We start from the raw sequence: 6,778 nt of genomic DNA, 5'->3' as shown, positions 1-6,778 counted from the left end.
GATGGATGGTGATGTTATATTATGGAGGAGGATGGATGGTGATGTTATTATGTGGGTAGGAGGAGGATGGATGGTGATGTTATTATGTGGGTAGGAGGAGGATGGATGGTGATGTTATTATGTGGGTAGAGAGGAGGATGGATGGTGATGTTATTATGTGGGTAGAGAGGAGGATGGATGGTGATGTTATTATGTGGGTAGAGAGGAGGATGGATGGTGATGTTAGTATGTGGGAAGAGAGGAGGATGGATGGTGATGTTATTATGTGGGTAGAGAGGAGGATGGATGGTGATGTTATTATGTGGGTAGAGAGGAGGATGGATGGTGATGTTATTATGTGGGAAGAGAGGAGGATGGATGGTGATGTTATTGTGTGGGTAGAGAGGAGGATGGATGGTGATGTTATTATGTGGGAAGAGAGGAGGATGGATGGTGATGTTATTATGTGGGTATGGAGGAGGATGGATGGTGATGTTATTATGTGGGTAGAGAGGAGGATGGATGGTGATGTTATTATGTGGGAAGAGAGGAGGATGGATGGTGATGTTATTAAGTGGGTATGGAGGAGGATGGATGGTAATGTTATTATGTGGGTAGAGAGGAGGATGGATGGTGATGTTATTATGTGGGAAGAGAGGAGGATGGATGGTGATGTTATTAAGTGGGTATGGAGGAGGATGGATGGTAATGTTATTATGTGGGTAGAGAGGAGGATGGATGGTGATGTTATTATGTGGGTATGGAGGAGGATGGATGGTGATGTTATTATGTGGGTAGAGAGGAGGATGGATGGTGATGTTATTATGTGGGTATGGAGGAGGATGGATGGTGATGTTATTATGTGGGTATGGAGGAGGATGGATGGTGATGTTATTATGTGGGTATGGAGGAGGATGGATGGTGATGTTATTATGTGGGTATGGAGGAGGATGGATGGTGATGTTATTATGTGGGTATGGAGGAGGATGGATGGTGATGTTATTATGTGGGTATGGAGGAGGATGGATGGTGATGTTATTATGTGGGTATGGAGGAGGATGGATGGTGATGTTATTATGTGCTGTAAGATTTAATTCTATCTATTTATGTATTCTATGTAGAAGGAGCAGTCATTTTTAATTGTCCAAGACAAATTCTCCCTTGGAACAATAAAATACACGGAGTGTACAAAACATTATGAACACCTGCTCTTTCCATGACATAAACTGACTAGGTGAATTCAGGTGAAAGCTATGATCCCTTATTGATGTCACTTGTTAAATCCACTTCAATCAGTGTCGATGAAGAGGAGGAGACACGTTAAAGAAGCATTTTTAAGCCTTGAAACAATTGAGATGTGGATTGTGTACGTGTTCCATTCAGAGAGTGGTAGTAGCTGCCAGGCGCATTGGTTTGTGTCAAGAACTGCAATGCTGCCGGGTTTTTCACACGGGGGGGTTATATCCTATCCTATCTCATCCTCCCCCTTTGGGCAGGTGTAAAGCTCTCTGTAGCTAGCTTAACTAATTAAAAAAGGTTTTAAAAAGTCAAAACACACTCCGGACACCCATTTGTGTGTGTGTTTTCAGGATGAGCTCATGAAATACCATGTGTTAACCTCGAGCTCCCCACTGTGGATACAGTTATTACATATGAACTGACCATTCGATTTCCACTATTGGAATGTCATGCAACATTCAATAGTGCTACTTGTGAAGAGTTAATTTAACACTGAGAGTAAGTCAAAAACTAAGTATATAAAGTAGGCAGGGTCTTAAATACCTAAAGACACAGTAACATTTTCAGAGTAACGCTGTCACGTCGACGCTGCCTAATGAATAAGATATTTTCTAATGAATACAAAATAGAGTGATTATCTTTTAAAGCTGAATTGATTGTTTATAGTCATGCACTAGGCTACAACGGTTGTCTCTCCTACAGTTCCTAAAAAAGGACACTTGACATGAAAATTACTTTACACCAAATGCAATTTGTTGCGAATTTGTGGCATGTAATTCAAACACTTCGGTCAACATGCAGCTGACTAAAGAAACCAATCTCAAGCGAACCACTGATATCGGCCCTGTGTGTATTTTGTAATATTATAGGGGCTGTAAAGGGAGGGACTGTGAAGGGAGACCAGAACCAATCAAAAGACGAAGGGAGTTGGTCTTCTTGATATCTTGGCAAGATCGACAGATCATGCTTCTTGCACTGCTACAACGTGGCGCCTGTGAAGTTTTGTATAGGATTCCGAATAGCAATGAACAAGTTGAGCGCTCCAGAGTACCCTTCGTTATTATTTGCGTCAACCCAGACGTAATTTAGAGACAAGTTTCTCGTTCTGCTGGGGTAACGGACCAAGACTGACAGTGAGAAGTTGTCCGACGTCAGAGACTACTCCCCCAAGTGCACAGCGCGACGTAGAGGACACACAATGGTATGTTCAATATTACCACTGAGAACGTTATTGAATCCCTTGTTAGGTTGATGCACTCATGCGCTGTTTGCATGTGAGACAAGGTTTTAAAAGCCTATTTTATTTTACACAGAACCCCCCTCTTCCTTGCGTTCTAACCTTAATGGCATCATGCCTACATAGCGACCTTTGTCTAACCTTTTACATATTTTAAAATGTTCAGTAAATAGCCTAGTTGTTTTGTCGTTTACTGCCGATTGCGTGTGGGTTATTTTCTCACTTGAAAAATGTGTACTATTACTTATGGAATAGCCCGATTGGCAGCAATTCAGTTTGTTTCTTTTCACTTCTGGGTAATAATATTTGTGTAATATTCATGTAATTATAATTAATTTATTCTGTCCTATTTCTATGTTAATGCCCTGACCTCATTTCAAATAATATGGATGAAGGATTGTTTAAATGTACATTGTTACATTGTTGTCAGTTTGTCTCAACCTATAAACTGTTTTCTGTGTAGCGAAAGTGTAGGACTATAGGACCTCATCAGAGAAATGAGTAGGCTAGCAACCTTTTTATAACCCGACAAAAGATCAGAGTTTACGCCAAACAATGCTGTTCCCAAGGTGACTTGAAGAGCCAGTACCCAAACTCATTTTGGAAAGTACTTTGTTGGAAAGAAACACTTCATTTTTCGTTTGGGTTGGAAGCAAAAAGAGACATTTCCATGCTCTGAAAAGGAAATGGACTGGGAAATATTCTTAGACAACAGAAAATCGTACACACTTGGTCTGTGTCCCTCTTTGTCTGTGTGTCTGTTCCAAGTGTCTTGCCAAATCTAAACATGTACAGGGTTTCTGTTGAGGTTGGAAATATGTTACTTACTGCAACATAATAAATAGTATTTAAACCAGTGTAGGGTTTTCACAGTGCCATTGTCTGTAGATCACTGACATTCACTCTGTGGATGGATCTGGCTGCGATGCACTTTGCATGTTGAACTAAAAGGTAAACAACCACATGCTAGTAAAGTTAACGTTCTTATTATAACACATTATACAGTTACAATAGATCCACAGGATTATAATGCACAGGTGAGTTTAGTTAGCATATCATCATCACCATTACAATGTACCTGTAGTGTTAGTTTGTCCCATAGGGCTCTGGTCAAAGGTATTGCCAAACAAAACGTTATGTAATATTATTTATTTCAGATTTCTCTCACTTACAAATACATTCATATAAATTGCAACTGAGTTATTGACCGGAGGTGTGGGGTTTATTATGACCCAGTCTGAGAATCGCTGTTTACACACAGTTTGTTTTTTACAAATCAAGTGTTGGGTGTGTATTTATTTAACATAACACTTTGGGTGTGTGTGGCTCTCTGGGTCGCCATGTTCTCTCTTCACTGATAGTGTTTCACTGACCAGTAGCCTAGTTAAATAAAGGTTCAATAATATATGTATTTTTTTAAATAGCCCAAAATGACCATGGACTCCATGTTCTCTCTTCACAGACACAGTGTTTCACTGACCAGTAGCTCAAAACAACTCTGGACACTTAACCACTATGGGGGCAGAGGGTTAGGGGTGAAGAGGTAGAATTAGAGGTGAGCTATATTTAGAGAGAGGCAGAGAGAGAGAGAGAGAGGAGAGAGAGAGAGAGGGAGAGAGAGAGAGAGAGAGAGAGAGAGAGAGAGAGAGAGAGAGAGAGAGAGAGAGAGAGAGAGAGAGAGGGAGAGAGAGAGAGAGAGAGAGAGAGAGAGCGAGAGAGAGAGAGAGAGAGAGAGAGAGAGAGAGAGAGAGAGAGAGAGAGAGAGAGAGAGAGAGAGAGAGAGAGAGAGAGAGAGAGAGAGAGAGAGAGAGAGAGAGAGAGAGAGAGAGAGAGAGAGAGAGGGAGAGAGAGAGAGAGAGAGAGAGAGAAGAAGAAAGACAGAGAACTAGAGGAGTCAAAGGGGGTGATGTGTTGAAAGAGTGAATGACAAAGCTGTTTGGAGTTGAGTACTAAAGTCTAACCTGTTTAGGACCACTCCTTCAATACCTCCTTGGGAGGCTAAATTGAAATGAGCAACATCAACATGAGAGTCTCAACAACAAAATGGACCCTCAAAAAACAGCAGCAACAACAACGATGACAACAACAACTAAACAGACTCTAAACCAGTATACAACCTATAGTCTTGTCTATACCTGTCCTCTCTTACTAAGCACTGACTGGTGATAGCTGATGTAGATGAATGTACCCAGCTGAATGTACCTAGAGTAATGTACCCATCTGAATGTACCCATCTGAATGTACCTAGATGAATGTACCCAGCTGAATGTACCCATCTGAATGTACCTAGAGTAATGTACCCATCTGAATGTACCCATCGGAATGTACCTAGATGAATGTACCCAGCTGAAGGTACCTAGATGAATGTACCCAGCTGAATGTACCTAGATGAATGTACCCAGCTGAATGTACCTAGAGTAATGTACCCATCTGAATGTACCCATCTGAATGTACCCGGCTGAATGTACCCAGCTGAATGTACCCATCTGAATGTAGCCAGCTGAATGTACATAGATTAACGTACCTAGATGAATGTACCCAGCTGAATGTACCTAGATTAATGTACATAGATGAATGTACCCAGATGAATGTACCTAGATTAATGTACCTAGATGAATGTACCCAGATGAATGTACCTAGATTAATGTACCTAGATGAATGTACCCAGACGAATGTACCTAGATTAATGTACCTAGAAGAATGTAGCCAGCTGAATGTACCCAGCTGAATGTACCTAGATTAATGTACCCATCTGAATGTACATAGATTAATGTACCTAGATGAATGTACCCAGACGAATGTACCTAGATGAATGTAGCCAGCTGAATGTACCCAGCTGAATGTACATAGATTAATGTAGCCAGCTGAATGTACCCATTTGAATGAACCTAGATTAATGTAGCCAGCTGAATGTACCCAGATGAATGTACCTAGATTAATGTACCCATCTGAATGTACCCAGCTGAATGTACCCAGATTAATGTACCCAGCTGAATGTACCTAGATGAATGTACCCAGATGAATGTACCTAGATTAATGTACCTAGATTAATGTACCCATCTGAATGTACCCAGCTGAATGTACCCAGATGAATGTACCTATATTAATGTACCTAGATGAATGAACCCAGATGAATGTACCTAGATGAATGCACTAACTGAAAGAGTGTCTGTAAAAGTGTCTGCTAAATTACTAAAATGTAAATGTAGCCTAATAGTCAATCTACCAGTTTAACCAGAGTGTATTGGCTATTGTAAACCAATCAGCTCAGAGCAGATCTAGTAAGGTGCTCCAAATAGCTTCCCTATTCCCATAGTAGAATGACTCTGTGGTAACTCCTGCCAGTAGTAGTGTGGATCCATTACAATACCCCTCCTCCTGCTGTAAACCAATGTAACCCTCGAGTCACACTTGTCAGAATAGATTTACCCAATGGAAACCACATGTTTAACTCTGTCCCATTAATTCCATTCCAGCCATTACAATGAGCCTGTCCTCCTACTGCTCCTCCCACCAGCCTCCACTGTTGTATGTGGTGTGTGTGTGTTTTGAATGTGCTGTGCGCGTGTGTGTGTGTGTGTGTGTGTGTGTGTGTGTGTGTGTGTGTGTGTGTGTGTGTGTGTGTGTGTGTGTGTGTGTGTGTGTGTGTGTGTGTGTGTGTGTGTGTGTGTGTGTGTGTGTGTGTGTGAGAGAGAGAGACACTACCTGTTCTATCTGGCTGCTGCTAGGTTCTTCTCCACTCTTACAGCTGATACTAGCCGTGCCCCTGTGTCAAGGAGGTCACTATAGTAAATAACCTTGCACGAGCCTTGGCCTCTGCGAATCAGAACGCCTCATAGGAGCCTGTTTCTGCAGCATGAGGCAGCTTGATGTTCAAGTACATCCACAGGAGATGACTAGTGGTGTAAATGTTGTGTGGAGAATCCAGGGTGGGTTCAGTTGGCAGTTGGTTTTATCACCAGAACACAGAGCAGTGGTAGAGAGATCATGGTTGATATATCTGCTGCTCATGGTAACAGAGGGAGACCACAGCTTCTATTTGATATTGTAACAGCTTCTATTTGATACTCTAACAGCTTCTATTTTATATTGTAACAGCTTCTATTTTATATTGTAACAGCTTCTATTTGATACTGTAACAGCTTCTATTTGATATTGTAACAGCTTCTATTTGATAATCTAACAGCTTCTATTTGATACTGTAACAGCTTCTATTTGATATTGTAACAGCTTCTATTTGATACTGTAACAGCTTCTATTTGATATTGTAACAGCTTCTATTTGATACTGTAACAGCTTCTATTTGATATTGTAACAGCTTCT

General features: G+C 41.0%; 1 pseudogene; it reads left to right on the top strand.

The window, feature by feature from the left end:
- The first annotated feature begins 2,144 nt into the window (after window positions 1–2,144).
- The window catches only part of LOC127930179 (sodium-dependent neutral amino acid transporter B(0)AT2-like), a 38,521-nt pseudogene continuing 33,887 nt past the window's right edge, over window positions 2,145–6,778 (top strand).

Source organism: Oncorhynchus keta, chromosome 5 (assembly GCF_023373465.1).
Source record: "Oncorhynchus keta strain PuntledgeMale-10-30-2019 chromosome 5, Oket_V2, whole genome shotgun sequence".
Classification (NCBI taxonomy): domain Eukaryota; kingdom Metazoa; phylum Chordata; class Actinopteri; order Salmoniformes; family Salmonidae; genus Oncorhynchus; species Oncorhynchus keta.
The sequence above is the reverse complement of the archived record's forward strand: the minus strand, read 5'-3'. Positions and strand labels throughout refer to the sequence as shown.